The 23,962-nt window shown below is 31.0% G+C and overlaps 2 long non-coding RNA genes across 2 annotated transcripts; one reads left to right on the forward strand and one right to left on the reverse strand.

Annotated features, from left to right (window-relative positions):
* Positions 1-8,026: 8,026 nt before the first annotated feature.
* On the reverse strand, positions 8,027-15,897 carry LOC129216848 (uncharacterized). Its single transcript, XR_008580183.1, has 3 exons — positions 15,817-15,897; positions 11,914-11,966; positions 8,027-8,135 (listed from the first exon to the last, which is right to left on the reverse strand). It is a non-coding gene; the product is annotated as an uncharacterized LOC129216848 (long non-coding RNA).
* Positions 15,898-16,299: 402 nt separating this feature from the next.
* Positions 16,300-23,381, forward strand: LOC129217809 (uncharacterized). Its single transcript, XR_008580261.1, has 3 exons — positions 16,300-16,378; positions 20,223-20,275; positions 23,282-23,381. It is a non-coding gene; the product is annotated as an uncharacterized LOC129217809 (long non-coding RNA).
* Positions 23,382-23,962: the final 581 nt, after the last annotated feature.

The following is a 23,962-nucleotide window of genomic DNA, read 5'->3' on the forward strand; positions in this document are numbered from 1 at the left end:
CATTTTTAAATCTTGATCGTTTTTCAGTAAATTCAGTCTTGTGTTTGTTGATGAGTTGAAGGGATGATCAAAAACTAATTATATATATATATATATATATATATACAGTCGACTCTCGATATCTCGACTTCGCTGAACTCGAATTTCCGCTTATGTCGAAGTTTTTGGATGGTCCCAAACTTCAGCTAATGTTCTTAATGGGGTTTTTTTTCGTTAACTCGAAGTTCACTCCGCTTATCTCGAAGTTTGAGACAGACATCTCTTAACATTTATTGTCCTGATTATCAGTAGCAAAACCAACTTGACCGTAAAATGACGGAGAAAATTCTGCTATTTTCACCACCTGCTCCCTTTTGTTAGGGCTTTGAAGACGGGGGCGTAATTGACAGGTCGCCACCTCTTTTGACGAGAGAAAGAGCTAAAATGCACTCGTTCACGCGTTGCTTGTTCACGCTTCGATAAGTTCTTTTCAGTGGCTCTGTTAGAACGAGTACAAAAGGGAGATAGACCAGACGTTGATAAGGGATTAGCAAGAAAGAGAGCACGTGTAATACCCCCTGGGTGAGGGCTAAACCAGTTAGTGACCCACCAATTGAACTTGGAACTGCTCACTTGAAGCTTCGCTGATCTCAGCTTTTTAGCACTCATAGCATTTAGTAAATGATTGCATGCTCAGCGTTTTGAAAAATGAGTAAGAGAAAGCTAAAAATTTTAACTATTGAAGAAAAGGTCGATTTAATTAAAGATGTAGAGAATAATCCTACCGTTAAGAAAAAGGACTTGGCCCTGAAATATGGCATACCGCCGAATACATTATCGACAATAATGTCGAACAAAGAAAAAATATTAGAACATTACGAAACAAAGGGCGGTTCTGCAAATCTTAATCGTAAAAAAATCAAGGAGTGCACATACACCGACATTGAAACGGCACTCTTGAAATGGTTTAAGAATTATGAGCATAAGCGGACTGAAATCCCTGTGAGTGGAATTCTCCTTCGTGAAAAAGCACTTGATTTTGGCAAACTCCTTGGACACATGGACTTTGTAGCAAGCAGTGGATGGCTCGAGAGGTTTAAAGCTCGTCATAACATAGTTTTTCGGAATTTACATGGAGAAGCTAAAGACGTCCCGGAAAGTCTTTGTGAAGAATGGAGAATAAGACTTCCCACCCTACAGTTTGGTTACAAAGCATCAGACGTCTTTAATATTGATGAAACCGGATTATTCTACAAATGTGTTCCCCAAAAAACTTTAACGTTCAAAGGAGAGTCCTGCGCTGGAGGAAAAATGAGCAAAGATCGCTTAAGGCTGTTGTCCCAAGAGATTGGCGCCAAGGGAAAATTAATCTACTCAAGTAATGAAAATCAACAGCAAATAGTCTCCCGATCTTTGTTGCATACGACGGGATTTTCAGTCTAGAATCGATTGAGATAATATTGTAGAAAAATTTTGCGTTTTTATAATTGAAATTAATTTTAAATGAAAATCTCGCTTGGCGACGGTTTCAGAATAGCAACCATACACGCACTAAAAAGTGAGCAACTTTGCGTCCTACTACAAATCCCGTAATAATATTTGGAGAAAAAACAGTTATCGATGATTCATAAGACTTTGAGGGTCTTAATGATAATTTTTAAATTTCATTTTCATCAATTTTTATATTTTAAAGTGTGGATGTTTTAAAAAACTTGTTCAATCTCCGGACATTTAGTTTCAATTTTCTCATGCAGGTGTCGCTGAAGTAAGAAATCTGAAAAATAGCGCTCTGTTGCTCTTTTCCTAAATTACTACCATAAATCACTTAAGCTTTTCCCCCCTTTTTCCCAACGCGAGCCACTTGCGAGCTCCGCCTTTCTTTAAAGTCTGATAACGATGTTTCCCGAGGGCCCAGGGAATCGACTCCCCATCCACCCATCGGTGGTTGAATGCGTTCCTTTTGCTAATTTCAGCTTTTCACTGAGGCATTTCGCAATTTTTAATTTTGTCGGTCTGCATTTTGTTATTGTGAATGCCATTCATTAATAAAATGAAAAAAAATAAAAGCGATTTTTTGGCTATTTTGAAACGAAAAGCATTTATATATGTTTTTTTTATTTATGAGATAAATGATAAATCATAGTGCGTTTAACTATATGTGAGCAAAAATTTTAAATTTATCTAAACTTGTCACGTTTGCTGTATTGTAGAGTTTGGTTTGAAGTTACCGGTTTAACGATTGCTTCGGTTTAGTCACTTAAGAAAGGGATTTCTTCTCAGGAAAAAGCAGGCGCCATCGAATTATATGTCTTGTTCGATCAACACTCAGAATAATTTCTGAAATTTCAACTTTTTATCATAGTTTTCCTAAACATTCTTGACATAATATCTCAATGAGAAAAAGTATATGATTTAGACAAACACAAACATCGTATATGAGCAATAAAAGAGAAAAACGAAAGAGGAAAAAATGTGCAGACCAACTCCAAGAATCTTTCCTGTTTTGAAAGTTTTAGGGTTGTGACTATTTTTCAAGAAAATGAGGAATCTCCTTTCAATAATGGTTTGGATAAGAATTTGATACTGTTAAATTTATTCTTGTCTTCCTTTTCATTTTCTTTTTGATTTTCCCTCATGGAAATTGATCATTAATTTAATTTCTTCAACATTTATGACTCCTTTTTGTTCAGTATTTCCGTAATAAATACCTACTCAGCACATAACAGTAAATTTTAGTGGGGGGGGGGCTTCTCCTAGGGTAGTCAAAACTTACAAGAGACTAAAAAGTCATCTCTGCAATGGTACGGAAAGGCTTGGAGAAAGTAATTTATTTCTGCGATCAATTCATTTTTATCTGAAGTTATTACCTTCAAATTAAATCAATCAAATACAGATTACTTTGTTCCAGGAAGATTTCACTTAACTGGAATTGATAATTAAATAATACTCGAAATTCATTCTCTTAGAAACGGTTCACTGGATATAAAGTAAATATAAAATCAGAAACATGATTCACTTATTATTGACAATTTTTTACATGCAATTTGATGACTAATGATATAATGAAAAATGTGGCGGTGACTATAAATAAACATTTATACACGAAATAAACGGCTACATTTTGTTGATGAGCGCCTCAAATGGATTGTACACGAGGAGCTCTGCAGTTTATGCACTCAATATGCATCACAGCTCACAAGATAAATATATACATATCATACAAAGCGAAAATGTTTCACTCAACTGGAATTGATAATTAAATATTTCTCGAAATTCATTTTCTTCAATAAGGAAACGGTTCATCCGTTATAAAGTAAATATAAAATCAGAAACATAATCAACTTAATATTGACATTTTTTTACATGCGATTTGATAACTAATGATAATGAATAAAGTTGCGGTGATTATAAATAAATATTCATACTCGAAATAAATTGCTACATTTTGCTAAGGCGCGCCTCAAATCGATTGTACATAAGGAACTCTGCAGTTTATGCAGTCAATATGCATCACAGCTCACAAGATGAATATATACATATCATTACAAAGCGGAAAATGTTTCACTCAACTGGAATTGGTAGTTAAATAATTCTCGAAATTCATTCTCTTAAAAACGGTTCATTGGATATAAAGTTAATATAAAATCAGAAACATAATTCACTTTTTATTGACAATTTTTTACATGCAATTTGATGACTAATGATATAATGAAAAATGTGGCGGTAACTATAAATAAACATTCATACACGAAATAAACGGCTACATTTTGTTGATGAGCGCCTCAGAGGGATTGTACACGAGGAACTCTGCAGTTTATGCAGCAAGTTACCTTTTTGAATCTTCGATTTCGGAGCAAAGTTCGAAAACCCCCTCATCTGTTGCCTTAACAGCATTGAAAGTGGTGCATAAATGAGTTTTTACGGTGTTATATCAAGGGAAGAGGGTGAAATATAAGACTTCAGAATTTTTTTGGATATCGAAGCTCTCAAAACTAGTGATGTGCCGGATTGTTAAAAAAGTAGATCCGCGGATACGGATCCGGATCATTAGTGGCAAGATTCGCGGATACGGATACGGATCTCAAAATTTTTTTACACAATTCAACTATCCAAATGTAAAATTCGTTACAAAAGGTATTCCCGTCAGAATAATGCCACTGTTTCTTCAAAAAATGTCGGTAACGGCGAAAATATAGTCAAGACTATGATTTACTCCTTAAAAAAATCTCCGCAAAAACTGAGGGAGAGCTAGAAGGAATGGATCAGTTCTGCTTTAATGTTTAAATAGAATGTTGAAAATTATTTCTAGCTTGCTCGGTAGATGTAGGATACAGGAACAAGAGTGGTAAAGCTGCTACTAGATAGGCTAGAAATAATATTTTTCGCATTTTATCGCATCAGCATAAATGCAGTGCTGACCCATTCCACCCAACTTACTCCTCCTCTTACGATATAACAGAGACAGGAACACCTTTACTAATAGTAAATAGAGTATTTAGTCTCACTTTTTTTGAAGGATGCTGAGAAAAACCAAAATGAAGAATAACAGAAACCCCAAATCAATAAAAAAAACTAATATTAAATTAAACATTATAAAAAAGAACCTCATATGAAGATAAATTTCGCGGGTCAGAACACACATTATTAATAAATATGAACTGATAGCAGATAGAAATTTTAAATCACTGAGCTTTTTCTCCTAATCTTCAGACTATGAAATCGCTACCAATCGCGCGTTTAAAGGCTTAGAATTGCATTTAAAATTTACTTAACAAGATTATAGTAGGTCCTTACTGTATAACTTGGAAGTTCCAAACTAATATTAAACGCAGAAAACTCGTTCTTTCAATTATGCCAATATTTTTAACGTACGGGTAAGTTTTTACAACCCTAATTGTGAAAAACGTTAAGTCGGTTTTTAATTAATATCTCCGGTAATTAAAGTTCGAAAAAATCGAGGCCAAGCTAAGAACACTTTCAAAAAAGTCAGTTCTTGAACGAAAAAAGAACATATCCAAATCGGTTCACATGTTTCAGAGCTACGATGCCACAAATTGACACACAGAAACACACTTTTAAAACTTATATTACTCCTTCCTTTTCACGACGGGGGGTACTAATTGGCTTCTGAAACGATACCTTATAATTTATGTAGGGAATATAACCTAATTTGAACGGAATTTAAGTCTTTTACTCAAATATTTAAGAATTTTTAGAATAGAAAAGATCCGTTTTAGATCCGTCAAAAAAGTAACGGATACGGATTTTTATTTTCAATCGGATATCCACGGATACGGATACCGATATCCGGAACATCACTACTCAAAACGCAATTTTAGATGATCTTCGATAATTTTAAAGAAACGGGGTAGAAATATCCGTTTTTGGGTTCAAAACGTCAATTTCGAATAAAAAAAGAATTATTCATCGACTTTTTTTCGAAAAGGTCTATAAACCTTCCAGGCACTAACCTAGGCAAACTAAAAATTTTAACGAAATCGGTAAGGTATTTTCTGAGTTTACCCCGGACATATTCACCAAATATCCTAAATAAACAAACAAACCACTGACGTAGACCGGAAGTAGCGAGTCTTATTTCCGGTTAAGCGCCAATCTCCATTGCTAGAGATAGATGTTCATAGCAAAAGCGATTTTGTTGTGCTTCTTTAAAGAGCAGAATAATGTCTTCCGCGTATTTCAATGCATTAAATAAGAAAGACAAGCTTAGTTATTGTTAAAAATTATCTTTCAATGGCTTTGACCTTACCGATCCTTTAGTAGATGGATGGCGAATCTATTGCTAACGATTGATGTTTACAGTGTTCAGGCAATTTTGTTTTCTTTCAGTTCTAGGTAGAATCATGTCTTTTGCGTATTTTAATGCACGAAATGAGTATAATAGTCTTTGCAATTCTCAAAAATTGTCGATCAACGGATCTGATTTTCCTGATCCTTTAAATACAGAAATAAGAAAAAAAAAAAAACGAGTCTTCGTTTGTCGATTATTACCGCGATTTCAATGATAAGCATTTATGAATACCTCCTAAACAGAAATAAAGTTGATACAAAGTCTGCTTTCAAGAATCACAAATCTACTGGATTGCAAGTACGTTCCCAGATAGCATTTTTTGCTTGCAGCAAACTTGCAACAAATTTGCTTTGTAATTCTGCAAACTTTCATCAAATTGGATGAGACAAGTCTGCAAGTCAGATGCAAACAAGATGCAAGCTTATGCAAGTCTTGCTTTCCCCACGAAGTGAACTTGCAGCAAGTTTGTCCTGCAAGCCTTATCAAGTTTGCTGCAAGTTTGTTGCAAACCAGTAGGAAAGTCATTTTTGTGGTATCAAACTTGCTGCAAGTTTAAAGCAACTGAAGCTTTGCTGTAACAAGTTTGCTTCAAACTGAGCTTTGTCATATCAAATTTGCTACCAGTTCATATCAAATTTGCATAGCATTTTTTTGCTTGCAGCAAACTTGCTTTGCAATTCTGCAAACCTGCATCAAAATGGATGGGACAAGTCTGCAAGTCTGATGCAAGTCTTGTAGTCCCCACGAACTGAACTTGCAGCAAGTTTGTTCTGTAAGTCATATCAAACTGTTGCAGGTTCATTGCAAATTTGCTTAGGTGCACCAAATTCTGAAAATTTTCTGCAAACTAATAGAAATGTTTGTTATACCAAATTTTCAACGAATTAGTGAATAAGCAGCCATCTTTAACAAAAAGTATTGTGAACCCACTGCAAACTAGAACATACTTTTATTGTATTCATTGCAGAAATATTTGTAATCGAACTAACTTTATTGTATTAAAAATTTGAATTTATAATACTACACTCCTTTGAAAAAAATCAAGTCTCAAAATTAGTAGTATTTCTAGCAAACAATTATTTTAGTTTTAGCAATAATTGTAGAAAAATATTTTACACCTATAAAAATATAATTAAATTAAACAATGAATATTTATGTTATGCATCCAAGAGAAGTTTGTAATAGTTTGCAATAAGTTAACAGTACCTTTGATCTGATTCACGAAAATTTGATACAACAAAACTTTTATGTTATCAGAAAATTTGCAAATTATAACGAAATTAAAACTACTGCTAATTTTAGTTTTTCTCTAAACAAATTTTCACTTGTTTTTTAATGAAGGATTAAAACCTTTTCAAAATTTTATATCCCAATTTACACAATGTAATACACTAAAACCTGTGAAGTTGACCGCTTTTATCAGGCACGGAATTGGCCCTTTTCATATAAATCTACCTTTGTAAGTTGACACTTGTTTAAGTTGACAACTAAAGTAATGCACTGCAGGTGGTCAACTTATACAGGGTTCACTGTACTAGCTTTATTTACCAATTAAAATTTGAATAGGGCATTTCATTTTTCTTTAACAAAAATTCTCATGCATTCATCAAATGCTGTAAAAACAATGTTAATTATATACAGGTGAATGTTAATTTAAACCAAATTAGCAAGTAAATTTGAAGACTTTTTTTTAACCTTATTATTTACTATATAGGATTTGATTCAGGCGTAAAAAGTTTGCTAATCTGTGATCATACATTCATCTAATTTTATGAAGAACAGTTGATTATCAAGCAGATGAACACAAAACAAATCCCAAATTCAACGTAACATTATATTATTATTAAATAAATTAATTTGTTTTTGGATATTGAACTGGCATTTAGTTCACGGTCTCATAGCGACCTTCTAACAAATTTGAGTACAGGAAGTAAGGTATAGGTCAAATTGTAAAAGTTGTACTGAATAACATTGAATTGATACAGTAGACTTTTCCAGAAATGTTAATTTTTGCTCTTATTTAATAAAATATACTTGTTAAAATGTACAATTCAAACTAAATTATATGGAGAATAAATTACTAGTAAATTATTTTTTGGACGTTTTTTTTTCTATGATATACAAATATGGCACAAGCATCAATTAAATAAACTTTTACTCTATGGAGACTTTTCAGTTTTGTGGTAACCCTATTCTCAGCAAAGACAAAATAAAAATTTTAAAAAGACAGTTATAATAAATCAATACAGACTGTTTATTAACAATAATTACAAACAAATTGTCCAACAGTATTTACAGAATATTATAATACATCAATTCTTCACACTTTTCTTCAGGTCTTTGTGTCCTAAAATAAAAAAAAAAGCATTGTAGAAAAATTATAAGTTTTACTTTCATTAAAGAATTCTGCTAACAGTAGTCTTAAAGACAGGCATAAACTATAGTTCCCCAGTTATGAACCCTACTCGCATTAAAGGGGCTACTTGAAAACCACCAATTGCTAATGTTAACTTAAAGAGAAATATATTTTTAATGTTATATTTGCATTTATTTTCAAATCTTTTTTCAATGGAGAGCTTTTGTTACCACACAATTTCTGCTTTTTACTTCTATTAAAAATGAAGAATCTGTGCTGGTAAGTTTTATTACTTTTGGAGACATTTTCACTTTTGAAATTATGTTTTAAAAGAAAAATTAGCCTTGTATTCCCAAAACTATTTAATGCAAAAATAATCGCCAGCACTGAAATGCAAACTAGACCCGTTAAAACATTATGGTCCTGTGGCATTAACATAAGTGATCATTTTTACAAGATCAGGAACTGATTTACAGATCCCCAAACTCTGGGCGCAAAGCAGATTAAGCCTTCTAATAGAATGAACAAGCTAATATGAATAGTTTAAAATCCCAGCATCAAAATATAATTTTTCAGATGATAGCAAATATAAACAGTGCAAAGCTTCTTTTAGAAGTACATCAAATGAAGCAGTGAGAAGCGAAGGGATGTAAGTGGACATATGCAAGTTTTGAATAAAATGACTTTAAAGATAACGTCCTAAGTGGACTAACATTGATTTTTTTTTAAAGTCATGCTGTACAGCAGCACCTTCCAGGGTTAGGGTTGCCAACCTTGGAGAAACAATTTGACAAGCATCTGTAGCAGGGTTGGCAAGATTTTGGACACAACAGTAAAAACCACGGTTTTTACCGTCCTGTCCAAAACTACATTTGAGAAACTATTTTGTGAGAAAATATCAAAAACACAACAAAATGCATCAAAGTTATGTTTTATATTGAATATTCATTCAATGGTGAACATTCAAGTATAAAAATATATGTAACTGAATGATACAGCTAATTCTAATTTAGTTACATAGAAGTTGAATTCATCATTAAACATTCCAAATTGTACGCATTTTTTTTTATTTCATAATAGTAACCAAACTTTTTGGCATTTATGCACGTGTGCAAAAGAAAGTGTTCAAAATATAGTTCAATAATTGACTGAAATGCAATAAATAGTTACAGAATGTATATTACATTAAAATATGAATTTTTAAAAAAATGCACAAGTTGTAAAATTTTAGTGAATGTATTTAATCAATTTATTATTCTTTAATCCATCGTTAAAAAAAAATTTTAAAATATCATGTAAAATTTGAACGCAAAAACCATTAAAAAAATTTTTTTCCACCAAAAAATTACATTTAATAACATTTTTCTGAGTTATAAATGGAACTGAAACTAGTTGTCTTGGTGGTGCAGTGAATTTCTTTTCATAACTCTACCAACTGTTACTAAGAAAGTTTTTGCATAATAGAGTTATGGGCAATTTGTTTAAGTAAACTATTTATTAATGAACCTTTCAGAGAAAATACTAAAACTCATTAATTAAAACTTATTATTTATGCATTATTAAAATTGGAGTAAATATGAGTTGATTTGATTACACTTTTAGCTTTAGCATACTTTGACAGATTAGGGTACTTTTGGATGTAAAAACCGCCTGTTCTGTCCGAAACCGGTTTTAGACAGTCCAAAACTCAACCCTGATCTGTGGTTAATTTGAGGAGCAGCTTGGTATTTTGCATAAAATTCAACAAAAAACTAACTTCAAATCTCAAAAACACTTATCTAAAATTATTTTTGAGCTATTATAATCATTTTAAACACTAGCATAAAAATAATTATTTTTTACTTAATAGGACAGTTTTAAACACTATGTCATGCCTCATGCTTTTGGACGCTTGACTGTGAAATGCGGAGCAAAATAACATTTTTTGTAGAGCTACGGAGTTTTGCAATCTCACTGCCTCATATGGAAGTTCAAAATTTAATTCAACTAAAGTATGAAAATAATAATAAAAATTAAGTTTAACATTGATGGAATTGTTGGTGAACATGATGAAAATTATGTATGAAAGAACCTAACTAAGCACCAAGTACCTAACAAAACACCTAAGAGAATAACTAAAAGTAGGTACAGTAAAACCTGTGAAGTTGACCACCCTTGTAAGTTTACCACCTGTCTTAAGTTGACCGCTTTTTTCATGCACGGAATTAGCCCTTATCATATAAATCAAACTCTGTAAGTTGACCATTAAAGTAGTACACCGCAGGTGGTCAACTTACACAGGTTTCACTGTATCAGCAAACTTAAAAAATCTTTACTAATAATAAGGCTGAAAGTTCCACTGTCTGTCAGGATCTCTGTGACGGGCATAGCGCCTAGACCGTTTGGCAGATTTTCATGAAATTTGGCAAAGTTAGTTTGTAGCACGGGGATGTGCACCTCGAAGCGATTTTTCGAAAATTCGATGTGGTTCTTTTTCTATTCCAATTTTTAGAACAAAATTTTCATAAGATGAATGAGTAAATTACGAAATTATCATAACGTGGAACCGTAACATGGGCACAAGCCAGTTGGCGAGATACGAAATTATCATAACGTGGAACCGTAACATGGGTACAAGTCAACTGGCGAGAAAATTCACCATATATTATTTGTAAATATACAGGCGAACCAAAAGATCTTTTAATTTTTCTATTACTGGCAAAGCCGTGTGGGTACCACTAGTACTGAATATTTCTCGTTTGTTGAAAATCTTTGATTGAAAGAAGACATACTTTGTTATAAGTAAAATTTAGAAATGATAGTTTTATCCAGCCTTCACATTCCCCATTAATAGTAAAAAAAAATTAATTTGGCAAGTTTTCCTCAAAGCAAAAATCCTGATTTGTCAACACCTACTTGTAGCATTCCCCACACAAATTGTAGGATTTCTTACTTCCAAACAAGCTTAGGTTTGTAAACATGACGGAAATACAATACCGGTTTAAACTAAAAAACTCCAATCGTTCAAATTTGCTTGCAAACTAAAGCTTACTGAAAAAACATACAAATTAAAAACTTGCAATAGCTGTCATAAATCCTGCTGAAATTTTAAATGGGTAATTGGTTGGTCTAAACTTGATGGAAGTAAAATGAAATGACAAGTTTAAAATCTGATTTTCAATGCATACTCAAAAATTTTTATGTTTTCCCCCCTTTTCTTTAAAAATTCAAGCTAGCATATATATTTGACATAGCCGAAATGCATTAATTTAGCTTACATGCTAAATGGGATGTATATATAAGATTTTCAAAAAGAGCTAACCTCATATACAAGTGCATGATCTTCTTTTTTAATGTTATTTTCACAATTATTTACTATCTAGTCAGTCCAATTAACTTAAAAGTATTTATAATTAATGCACTTATTAAAAAAAAACAATCATTTTTACCTCTAAGTGCTTTTTGCCAAACATTAAATACATTTAAGTATTATCTATGCATACCTATTTGACCCCTAAAAGTAAATTGAAAATGAATATTTACCTTGAAAGCAAATAAGAGGGGAAGTAATTATTCTGCTGCTGAATACTTTATATAAAGCCATTCAATAACACTTGGAAAATATGATAGGTTGCGGTTACTACGATATATGGTAAACATTTTTGACCAGAGGTGCAAGAGTTTACACTGTAAAAGACTGTTACTAGTCAAAAACCTGACAACCCAGCTTTAAATATCCTACTTATGAAGTTTATTAATAAAAATTAAAATGTTGTACTCAAAAACTCACATTATTTCTTGATGTCAGCTGTCATATATCCTTATACATCCTTTGACAAGCAGCTATAAAAAAAAACGTAAGAATAAACAACAGGACATGCTATATAAATGCATTTAATCAGAGCTCAAAGTAAAGTCAACAAACAAGAACACTATTTTGAAATTGTCGACTAAAATTATTTTATGGAAATATAACTAGTTTAAAAAATTGGAGACAAATATTTGTGAATTCCGAAATAAAGCCATACGAAATCATCTGGCAATCCACAGGCAAAAAAGAAATTATTCAAGCAAACTTTGTTTCGATAAAGGTAAAAAATCCTACAATAATTATCAGAATAATCAATCTGCACAGGTATATTTCAAGCCTCGTGTTAAACACAAAAGTAATGTTTTTCCTTTTTTTTTGTATAGAGACCTCAAAGAAATATTTTTAAATTTTAAACCATTTCTTTAAAACAGCTTCTCAAAATAGTTAACAATAATCAGTTCAAATGTAAATCATGCTGTGCAACAAACATGTCTAGAAAGATGGCATGAAATTTACAGAGCTCATAGAACATTTTCAGCGTCGAAAAGTAGAACATTTTCGGAAAAAAGGAGGAAAAAGTCGAATTAATACTTGATTACAAAAGCAAGGACAAAATCAAAATAATTAAAAAGTGAACACATAAATATGTTATTATATGTGCACTGCATCTTACTTGAAGTTTTGCCACGAGAAAACTACATACATTTATAAAAATCAGAATGCCACGAAAGGAGGTATTTAGTCAAAATCCCATATTCAGCAAATTTTAGCTGATGATTTGGCAAATCTGGAGATATAATTGCAAGGTTTTAAATACCCAAATATTCCTTTTCATTAGTTGTAGGGGGGGAAAGGGACACATGGGAACAATTTTTTACATTTCTTTATTTTTCAAAAAAATATTATCAATTTTGCAGCACCAAAATATCTCCAAGATTAAATAGGTAGCCTTTTCTTTGTGTCATGGACTTTTTAAAAAATGTCTTTAATTGCTTACATGTGCTGTTTTGGGGGAGAACATATAAACAGGCCTGGGACACATATGAACATGATTAAAAAAGGCAGAACATGCAAGAAAGATATATTTTAAAGAACAATATAACGATTTGCAATAATGAAGTTTGGCTAAACAATTTAAAATATGTTTTCCTAAGTAAAAGAAAACGATGAAATTACATAAAACAGCTGCTCAAATGAAGAAGTTTTGATCAGAGAAGCATAAATCTCATTGTTCCAAATATTTGTCCAAGAGATCAAGTACTGGGACTGCTATTATTTGAGATTTTTTCCAGATTAATGTTATGTAAAACATGCCATGTTCACAAGTCTCCCCCCCCCCCCCAAGTGTGAATAACCATATTTCACCAGTCGATAAAATTTGAAGTTCCTATCAGAAAACTCAGAGGGTCTCTGATAACAATAATGGCAGTGTTTTACTTCATGCAAAATTTATTCTGAATGAAATATACACCATTGAAAATTGGGATTGAAGACGGGAGTCTGGTAAAGAAAACACATTCATTTGAAATGCTTATAATCAGTATTTCACAAAAGATCATACATTTAATTTACTACATTTTAATTTGATGTGAAATATTCCTTCAATGAGAAGAACAAATAGCATATTTGTAGTTATTCTGTCTAGAAGTTTTTATTAAAAAAAAAGGTTCGTTTGATCCCGGGTACAAGGCAGCCATGAGCTAACAAGCCACTTGTTGGTTTTATCGCTGGGCCCCCTCCCCCCATTTAGCTTGTTAAATTTGTCTACTGTTATTCTAAGTCGGCCCCCTTCAAAGGACGGGTCATTAGTTTCCGACTAAGCTGACATGGCCTCTCGTTGGCACTGCCAGAGTGGTAAAATGGGGGAAATTTACCAGGTATTCAGGAAAAGACTAAAGAGGAATACAACTCGCAATGAATTAACAAAATTATGAATTTTATTTAATATATAGATTGAAGCAAAACTAACGCTTTAGTGATACACTGAATATTCAGTTGGTATTCAGTACACTGCCTATTCAGCAGACAAACCGAATATTCAAAATACAAAAGTCTTAAAAGTTCTGGGTTCTGCTCTATTTGAGGTGCTTAATGTTTTTAGTTAGAATGAAATGATTTTCATTAACATCTGAAAATTGAAATATTTTGCTACGTTGTAATCCGAGGAGGCATGAGCCCCAACTACATCTGATTTTCGAGACTCTATGGTACCTTAAATAAGTTTAACAAGAAGAAAAGTTCAAGTAGAATTTTAACAAATTTAAATATACAATAATAGGTCAGGGCTACAAAATTCTTAAAAATTTTAACATGCCCTGCTGGGTATATTTGTCAAAACAACAACAAAAAAAAAAAAATGTCGGAATTAAGATTTTAAATGCCCAGTTTTTTTTTTTTTTTTTTTTCAATTTTATATTAATAAAAATATTTGAATTTGTCGTATTGCATTAATCAGACAAAAAATTACACCTGATTCAAGAACTGTTTCAATATAAAACATAAAAGTCAAAATAAATAGGTAGGGGAATACGGGGCAAAGCGAAATGTTTAAGATGAGCTTTTTCAAAATGAACAAATAGGAAATTTGTTTTAAATTGCAATATATAAGGAAATAACATTACACATAAAATAAAACTTGCATTAAAACATTATTTTTTATTATTTACAGTAAAATTTAACCTTCGAGAAAAAGCAGAAGTTTTTCCCGTTTTTTTTTTTTTTTTTTTCATGGGACAAAGTGAAAAATAAAATATTTTCTATTTGATTGTGAGAAATTTTTTCGAACAAAATAATGATGAAATAAATAATAATTCACTTAATGAAAAGATAATGAAACAATAAACTAATAAATAAATTAATTTATTAATTGATACAAAGAAAATAAATGAGTGAATTAAATCGAGAGAGAATGCATAAGAAAATAAGTGAAAAAGTGAATTATTAAATTAAGGAAAAATTAGTTAATTAATGAATACGTAGGTGATTTGGTAAGTGATTTGAATAAGTAAAGGAAATGAATTATTTCACTTTGCCCTGCATGCAATTGACTAATTATGAAAAATATTAAAAATACAAATGAGCTGAATATTAATTAAATAAATACTGCACAGAATATTCGAAGTTCCCAATTAATATTTCAAATGTTAATTACAAGAACGTTATGATTTAATAACACCAAAAATAATTTTCGACTTACAACAAAACATTACAATTTGAGAATCAATTTTGGAAAATTGCTTGTATTATCATATGCTTTGATTTTCAGAGGTATTTTTTTCTTGACTGGAATAGACTATGTAGTATATCACCATAGTACAAAAAAATTCAAACTGTTGCTTTGTAATATTATCACATTCCACTTAATTTTAATGTAAAAGAACATTCTCAGATGGTCAAATGTTAAGTTATCAGTTTTGCAAAATTGCAGATAAACAAAGTTTCCCCATAAACTATACTTATTGATTTGCTTTTGTTTTAGGAATGATTTTCATTTTATTTGCATGAAATAATTTGCTTTTAATTTAAAGAAAGGATTCAATATGCCAAAAAAAAACACTAAGGTATATTTGAGATAGAGTTTGAAACTTTATTTTGGCGTTTTAAGGCACCGACAGTCGATCGAATTAAAAAATGCGGTTTGATAAAATCTGTCAAATAAAGATTGCTACCAACTGTATTCAAGCCATCCTGTATGCATATGTTCAAAAATTATTCATAAGCATCAAGTTTAAACGCGTAACATTGAGCTTAAAACATGTGCTACGCTACAAAGAAATGATTTGACGCGAATCGTAATAGTAAAAAAATATAAACACCAGTGCATTCTTCTGAATTATAATTTAAAGAAAATTGCATTTGAATAAATATTAAACAGCCAAATACCTTTTCTCTGCTGTTCCAACGTGCAGCTTACTTCGTCAATTCATCATGGCTCCCTGTGCTTCGTTTGCTTCTCCGTGTTTGGCGCCGAACCGTAGACTATGTACTACCGCGCATGCGCTGGGTGTCCGGATTGAAGCAAGTGTCCATCAAACAAGCGTTTGCAAGAGTAATTTACGGTGGTGCCGCCCAACTTGCTGAAAGTCTGGCCGCTAACCAGTCACGTCAAGTTTGACACAACAAGATAATATCAAGAAAAAATCAAACTTGTCGCAACCCAGATAGCATGCTCACTTTGCGGCAAGTTTGATTTTTTCTTGATATTATCTTGTTGTGTCAAACTTGACGTGACTCGTTAGCGGCAGACTTTCAGCAAGTTGGGCGCCACCACCGTAAACTACTCTTGCAAACGCTTGTTTGATGAACACTTGTTTCAATCACGACACCCAGCGCATGCGCGGTAGTACATAGTCTACGGTTCGGCGCCAAACACGGAGAAGCAAACGAAGCAGGGAGCCATGATGGATTGACGAAGTAAGCTGCACGTTGGAACAGCAGAGAAAAGGTATTTATCAGTTTAATATTTATTCAAATGCAATTTTCTTTAAATTGTAATTCAGAAGAATGCACTGGTGTTTATATTTTTTCACTATCACGATTCGCGTCAAAGCATTTCTTTGTAGCGTAGCACATGTTTCAAACTCAATGTTAAGCTTTTTAAACTTGAGGTTTCATGAATAATTTTGAATATATGCATACAGGATGGATTAAATACAGTTGGTAACAATTTTTATTTGAAAGATTTTATCAAACCGTATGTTTTAATTCGATCGACTGTCGATGTCTTAAAATAAAGTTTAAACTCGATCCCAAATATACTGTAGTCGGTTTTTTTTTTACGTTGTGTTGGCATTGAATCCTTTCTTTAATTTAATAGTTCATGCAAATACTTCATGCAAATAAAATGAAAATGAACCATCTGAGAATGTTCTCTTACATTAAAATTGAGTGGAATGATAATATTTCAAAGTAACAGTTTGAATTTTTTCGTACTATAGTGATTTACTACATAGTCGATTCCAGTCAAGAAAAAAATACCTCTGAAAATCAGCATATGATAATACAAGCTATTTTCCAAAATTGATACTCAAATTGTAATGTTTTGTTGTTAGTCGAAAATTATTTTTGGTGTTATTAAATCATAAAGTTCTTGTAATTAACATTTGAAATATTAATTGGGAACTCCTAATATTCTGTGCAGTATTTATTTAATTGATATTCACTCATTTGTATTTTTAATGATTTTCTCAATTAGTCAAGTGAATGCGGGGCAAAGTGAAATAATTCATTTTGTTTGCTTATTCAATCATTTACCAAATCACTTACGCATTCATTAATTAACTAATTTTTCCTTAATTTAATCATTCACTTATTAATTCACTCTTTCACTTATTTTCTTATGCATTCACTTTCTATTTTATTCACTCATTTATTTTCTTTGTATCAATTAATAAATTTATTTATTAGTTTATTGTTTCATTATCTTTTCATTTAGTGAATTATTATTTATTTGATCATTATTTTGTTCGAAAAAATTTCACAGTCAAATGGAAAATATTTCATTTTTCACTTTGTCCCATGAAAAAAAAAAAAAAAAAAACGTGAAAAAAACTTCTACTTTTTCTCGAAGGCTAAATTTTACTGCCAATAATAAAAAATAATGTTTTCACGCAAGTTTTATTTTATGTGTAATGTTATTTCTCTATATATTGTAATATTCAAAACAAACTTCCTATTTGTTCATTTTGAAAAAGCTCAGTCATCTTAACCATTTCGCTTTGCCCCACAGTCCCCTACTATTTATTATAACTTTTATTTTATATGTTTTATATTGAAACAGTTCTTGAATCAGGTGTAATTTTTGTCTGATTAATGCTATACGACAAATTCAAATATTTTTATTATTATAAAATTTAAAAAAACTGGGCATTTAAAATTTTTTATTCTGACATGTTTTTTTCTTTTTTTTACATACGTGCCCAGCAGGGCATGTTAAAATTTTAAAGAATTTTGTAGCCCTGACCTATTATTGTATATTTAAATTTGTTAAAACGCTACTTTAACTTTTACTCTTGTTAAACATATTTTAAGTGCCGTAGAGTCTCGAAAATCAGATGTAGTTGGGATTACAACGTAGCAAAATATTTCATTTTTCAGATGTTAATGAAAATCATTTCATTCTAACAAAAAATGTAACTAGAAACATTAAGCACCTCAAGTAGAGCAGAACCCAGAACTTTTAAGACTCTTTTGTATTTTGAATATTCGGTTTGTCTGCGGAATAGGCAGTGTACTGAATACCAACTGAATATTCAGTGTATCACTAAAGCGTTAGGTTTGCTTCAATCTATTAAATAAAATTCATAATTTTGTTAATTTGTTGCGAATTGTATTCCTCTTTAGTCTTTTCTTGAATACCTGGTAAAATTATCCATTTTACCACCCTGGCAGTGCCGACGAGAGGCCATGTCAGCTTAGTCGGAAACTAGCGACCCGTCCTTTGAAGGGGCCCGGCTTGGAATCGCAGTTGACAAATTTAACAAGCTAAATGGGGGCACGGGGCCCGGCGATAAAACCGACAAGTGGCTTGCCTTAGCTCACGGCTGCCTTGCACCCTGGATCAATCGTACCTTTATTTTGTAAAAACTTCTAGACAGAATAACTACGAATATACTATTTGTTCTTCTCATTGAAGGAATATTTTACATCAAATTAAAATGCAGTAAATTAAATGTATGATCTTTTGTGAAATATTGATTATAGGCATTTCAAATGAATGTGTTTTCTTTACCAGCCTTCAATCCCAATTTTCAAAATATTGGTGTATATTTCATTCAGTATAAATTTTGCACGAAGTAAAATACTACTGCCATTATTGTTATCAGGGACCCTCTCAGTTTTCTGATAGGGACTTCAAATTTTATCGACTGGTGAAATATGGTTATTCACACTTGGGGGGGGGGGGGAGAGAGAGACTTGTGAACATGGCATGTTTATCTTGAAAAAATCTCAAATAATAGCAGTCCCAGTACTCATTCTCTTTTACAAATATTTGCAACAATGAGATTTATGTTTCTCGGGTCGAAACTTCTTCCTTTGAGCAGCTGTTTTACGTAATTTCACCGTTTTCTTTTACTTGTGAAAACATATTTTAAATTGCTTAGTCAAACTTCATTATTGCAAATCGTTATATTGTTCTTTAAAATATGATGCATGTCCTGCATTTTTTAATCATGTTCATATGTGTCCCAGGCCTGTTTATATGTTCTCCCCAAAAAGGGCACATGTAAGCAATTAAACACATTTTTTTAAAAGTTCATGACACAAAGAAAAGGCTACCTATTTAATTTTGGAGATATTTTGGTGTTGCGAAATTGATATTTCTTTTTGAAAAATAAAGAAATGTAAAAAATTGTTCCTATGTGTCTCTTTCCCCCCTACAACCAATGAAAAGGAATATTTGGATATTTAAAAACTTGCAATTTAATCTCCAGATTTGCCAAATCATCAGCTAAAATTTGCTGAATATGGGATTTTGACTAATACCTCCTTTCGGGGCATTCTGATTTTTATAAATGTATGTAGTTTTCTCGTGGCAAAACTTCTAGTAAGATGCAGTAAACAGATAATGACATACTTATGTGTTCACTTTTTAATTGTTTTGCTTTTGTTCTTGCTTTTGAAATCAAGTATTAATTCTACTTTTTCCTCCTTTTTTCGAAAATATTCTACTTTTTGACACTGAAAATGTTCTATGAGCTCTGTAAATTTCATGCCATTTTTCTAGACATGCTTGTTGCACAGCATGATTTACATTTGCACTGATTATTGTTAACTATTTTGAGAAGCTGTTTTAAAGAAATGGTTTAAAATTTAAAAACATTTCTTTGAGATTTCTATACCAAAAAAAAAAAAGGAAAAACATAACTTTTGTGTTTAACACAAGGCTTGAAATATACCTGTGCAGAATGATTATTCTGATAATTATTGTAGGATTTTTTACCTTTATCGAAACAAAGTTTGCTCGAATAATTTCTTTTTTGCCTGTGGATTGCCAGATGATTTCATATGTTTTATATCGCTATATTTCGGAATTCAAATTAAATTGAATATATAGCTTAACTGTAACTTAGTTTAGCTTTTAGCAATAACTTGTTTTTATTGTTCAAAAGATATTAGCTCCATTAATAATATTTGTCTCCAATTTTAAAACTAGTTATATTTCCATAAAATAATTTTAGTTGACAATTTCAAAATAGTATTCTTGTTTGTTGACTTTGCTTTGAGCTCTTGTTAAATGTATTAGCAAATATAGCATGTCCTGTTTATTCTTATGTTTTTTTTTATAGCTGCTTGTCAAAGGGTGTATAAGGATATATGGCAGCTGGCATCAAGAAATAATGTGAGTTTTTGAGTACAACATTTTTATTTTTATTAATAAACTTCATAAATAGGATTTTTTAAAGCTGGGTTGTCAGGTTTTTGACTAGTAACAGTCTTTCACAGTGTAAACTCTTGCACCTCTAGTCAAAAATGTTTACCATATCTTAGTAACCGCAACCTATCATATTTCCCAAGTTTTATTGAATGGCTTTATATAAAGTATTCAGCAGCAGAATAATTACTTCCCTTCTTATTTGCTTCAAGGTAAATATTCATTTTCAATTTACTTTTAGGGGTCAAATAGGTGTGCATAGATAATACTTAAATGTATTTAATGTTTGGCAAAAAACACTTAGAGGTAAAAATGATTGTTTTTTTTTAAAGTAAGTGCATTAATTATAAATATTTTTAAGTTAATTGGACTGACTAGATAGTAAATAATTGTGAAAATAACATTAATAAAGAATATCATGCACTTGTATATGAGGTTAGCTCTTTTTGAAAATCTTATATATACATTGCATTTAGCATGTAAGCTAAATTAATGCATTTCGGCTATAGCAAATACATATGCTAGCTTGAATTATTTAAGAAAAGGGGGGGGAACACAAAAATTTTTGAGTATGCATTGAAAATCAGATTTTAAACTTGTCATTTCATTTTACTTCCTATCAAGTTTAGACCAACCAATTACCCATTTAAAATTTCAGCAGGATTTATGACAGCTATTGCAAGTTTTTAATTTGAATGTTTTTTTAGTAAGCTTTTGTTCGCAAGCAAATTTGAACGATTGGAGTTTTTTAGTTTAAACCGGTATTGTATTTCCGTCATATTTACAAACCTAAGCTTGTTTGGAAGTAATAAATCCTTCAATTTGTGTGGGGAATGTTACAAGTAGGTCTTGACAAGTCAGGATTTTTGCTTTGAAGAAAACTCGCCAAATTAATTTTTTTTTTACTATTTATGGGGAATGTGAAGGCTGGATTATGCTATTAAACTATCATTTCTAAATTTTACTTAAAACAAAGTATGTCTGCAAAACTCCGTAGCTCTGCAAAAAAAGTTATTTTGCTCCGCATTTCACAGTCGGGCGTTCAAAAGCATAAGGCATGACATAGTGCTTAAAACTATCTTATTAAGTAAAAAATAATTATTTTTATGCAAGTGTTTAAAATGATTATTATAGCTCAAAAATAATTTTAGATAAGTGTTTTTGAGATTTAAAGTTAGTTTTTTGTTGAATTTTATGCAAAATACCGAGCTGCTCCTAAAATTCACCACAGATCAGGGTTGAGTTTTGAACTGTCTAAAACTGGTTTCGGACAGAACAGGCGGTTTTTACCGTCCAAAAATACACTTTTCTATCAAAGTATGCTAAAGCTAAAAGTGTAATCAAATCAACTGATATTTACTGCAATATTAATCATTCATAAATAATAATAAGTTTTAATTAATGAGTATTTGTATTTTCTCTGAAAGGTTCATTAATAAATATTTTACCTAAACAAATTTCCCATAACTCTATTATGCAAAAACTTTCTTAGTAACAGTTGGTAGAGTTATGAAAAGAAATTCACTGCACTACCAAGACAACTAGTTTCAGTTCCATTTATAACTCAGAAAAATGTTATTAAATGTAATTTTTTGGTGGGAAAAAAAAGAATATTTTTTTAATGGTTTTTGCATTCAAGTTTTACATGATATTTTAACATTTTTTTTAACGATAGATTAAAGAGTAATAAATTGACATTTACTAAAATTTTAAAACTTGTGCATTTTTTTAAATTCATATTTTAATATAATATACATTCTGTAACTATTTATTGCATTTCAGTCAATTATTAAACTATATTTTGAACACTTTCTTTTGCACACGTGCATAAATGCCAAAAAGTTTGGTTACTATTACGAAACAAAAAAAAAAAAAAAAAAAAAAAAAAAAAAAAAAAAGCGTACAATTTGGAATGTTTAATGATGAATTCAACTTCTATGTAACTAGATTAGAATTAGCTGTATCATTCAGTTACATATATTCTTATACTTGAATGTTCACCATTGAATGAATATTCAATATAAAACATAACTTTGATGCATTTTGTTCTGTTTTTGATATTTTCTCACAAAATAGTTTTTAAAAAAAATGTAGTTTTGGACAGGACGGTAAAAACCGTGGTTTTTACTGTTGTGTCCAAAATCTTGCCAATCCTGCTACAGATGCTTGTCAAATTGTTTCTCCAAGGTTGGCAACCCTAACCCTAGAAGGTGCTGCTGTACAGTATGACTTTTAAAAAAAATCAATGTTAGTCCACTTAGAACGTTATCTTTAAAGTCATTTTATTCAAAACTTGCATATGTCCTTTTACATCCCTTTGCTTCTCACTGCTTCATATGATGTACTTCTAAAAGAAGCTTCGCACTGTTTATATTTACTATCATCTGAAAAAATATATTTTGGTACTGGGATTTCAAACTATTCATATTAGCTGAGACTTGTTCATTCTATTTGAAGGCTTAATCTGCTTTGCGCCCAGAGTTTGGTGATCTGTAAATAAGTTCCTGATCTTGTAAAAATGATCGCTTATGTTAATGCCACAGGACCATTATGTTTTAACGGGTCTAGTTTGCATTTCAGTGCTGGCGGTTATTTTTGCATTAAATAGTTTTGAGAATACAAGGCTAATTTTTCTTTTAAAACATGTTTCAAAAGTGAAAACGTCTCCAAAAGTAATAAAACTTACCAGCAAAGATTCTTCTTCATTTTTAATAGAAGTAAAAAACAATTGTGTGGTAACAAAAGCTCTCCATTGAAAAAAGATTTGAAAATAAATGCAAATATAACATTAAAAATATATTTCTCTTTAAGTTAACATTAGCAATTGGTGGTTTTCAAATAGCCCCTTTAATGCGAGTAGGGTTCATAACTGGGGAACTATAGTTTATGCCTGACTTTAAGACTACTGTTAGCAGAATTCTTTAATGAAAGTAAAACTTATAATTTTTCTACAATGCTTTTTTTTTATTTTAGGACACAAAGACATGAAGAAAAGTGAAGAATCGATGTATTATAATACTGTAAATACTGTTGGACAATTTGTTTGTAATTATTGTTAATAAACAGTCTGTATTGATTTATTATAAGTGTCTTTTTAAATTTATTTTGTGTTTGCTGAAAATAGGGTTACCACAAAACTGAAAAGTCTCCGTAGAGTAAAAGTTTCTTTAATTGATGCTTGTGCCATATATTTATATCATAGAAAAAAAAAGTCCAAAAAATAATTTACTAGTAATTTATTCTCCGTATAATTTAGTTTGAATTGTACATTTTAACAAGTATATTTTATTAAAATAATAGCAAAAATTAACATTTCTGGAGAAGTCTACTGTATCAATTCAATGTTATTCAGTACAAATTGTACAATTTGACCTATACCTTACTTCCTGTGCTCAAATTTGTTGGAAGGTCGCTATGAGACCGTGAACTAAATGCCAGTTCAATATCCAAAAGCAAATTAATTTATTTAATAATAATATAATGTTACTTTGAATTTGGGATTTGTTTTGTGTTCATCTGCTTGATTATGCCAGTTCAATATCCAAAAACAAATGAATTTATTTAATAATAATATAATGTTACGTTGAATTTGGGATTTGTTTTGTGTTCATCTGCTTGATAATCAACTGTTCTTCATAAAATTAGATGAATGTA

Source organism: Uloborus diversus, chromosome 2 (genome assembly GCF_026930045.1).
Source record: "Uloborus diversus isolate 005 chromosome 2, Udiv.v.3.1, whole genome shotgun sequence".
In the NCBI taxonomy this organism is placed as follows: domain Eukaryota; kingdom Metazoa; phylum Arthropoda; class Arachnida; order Araneae; family Uloboridae; genus Uloborus; species Uloborus diversus.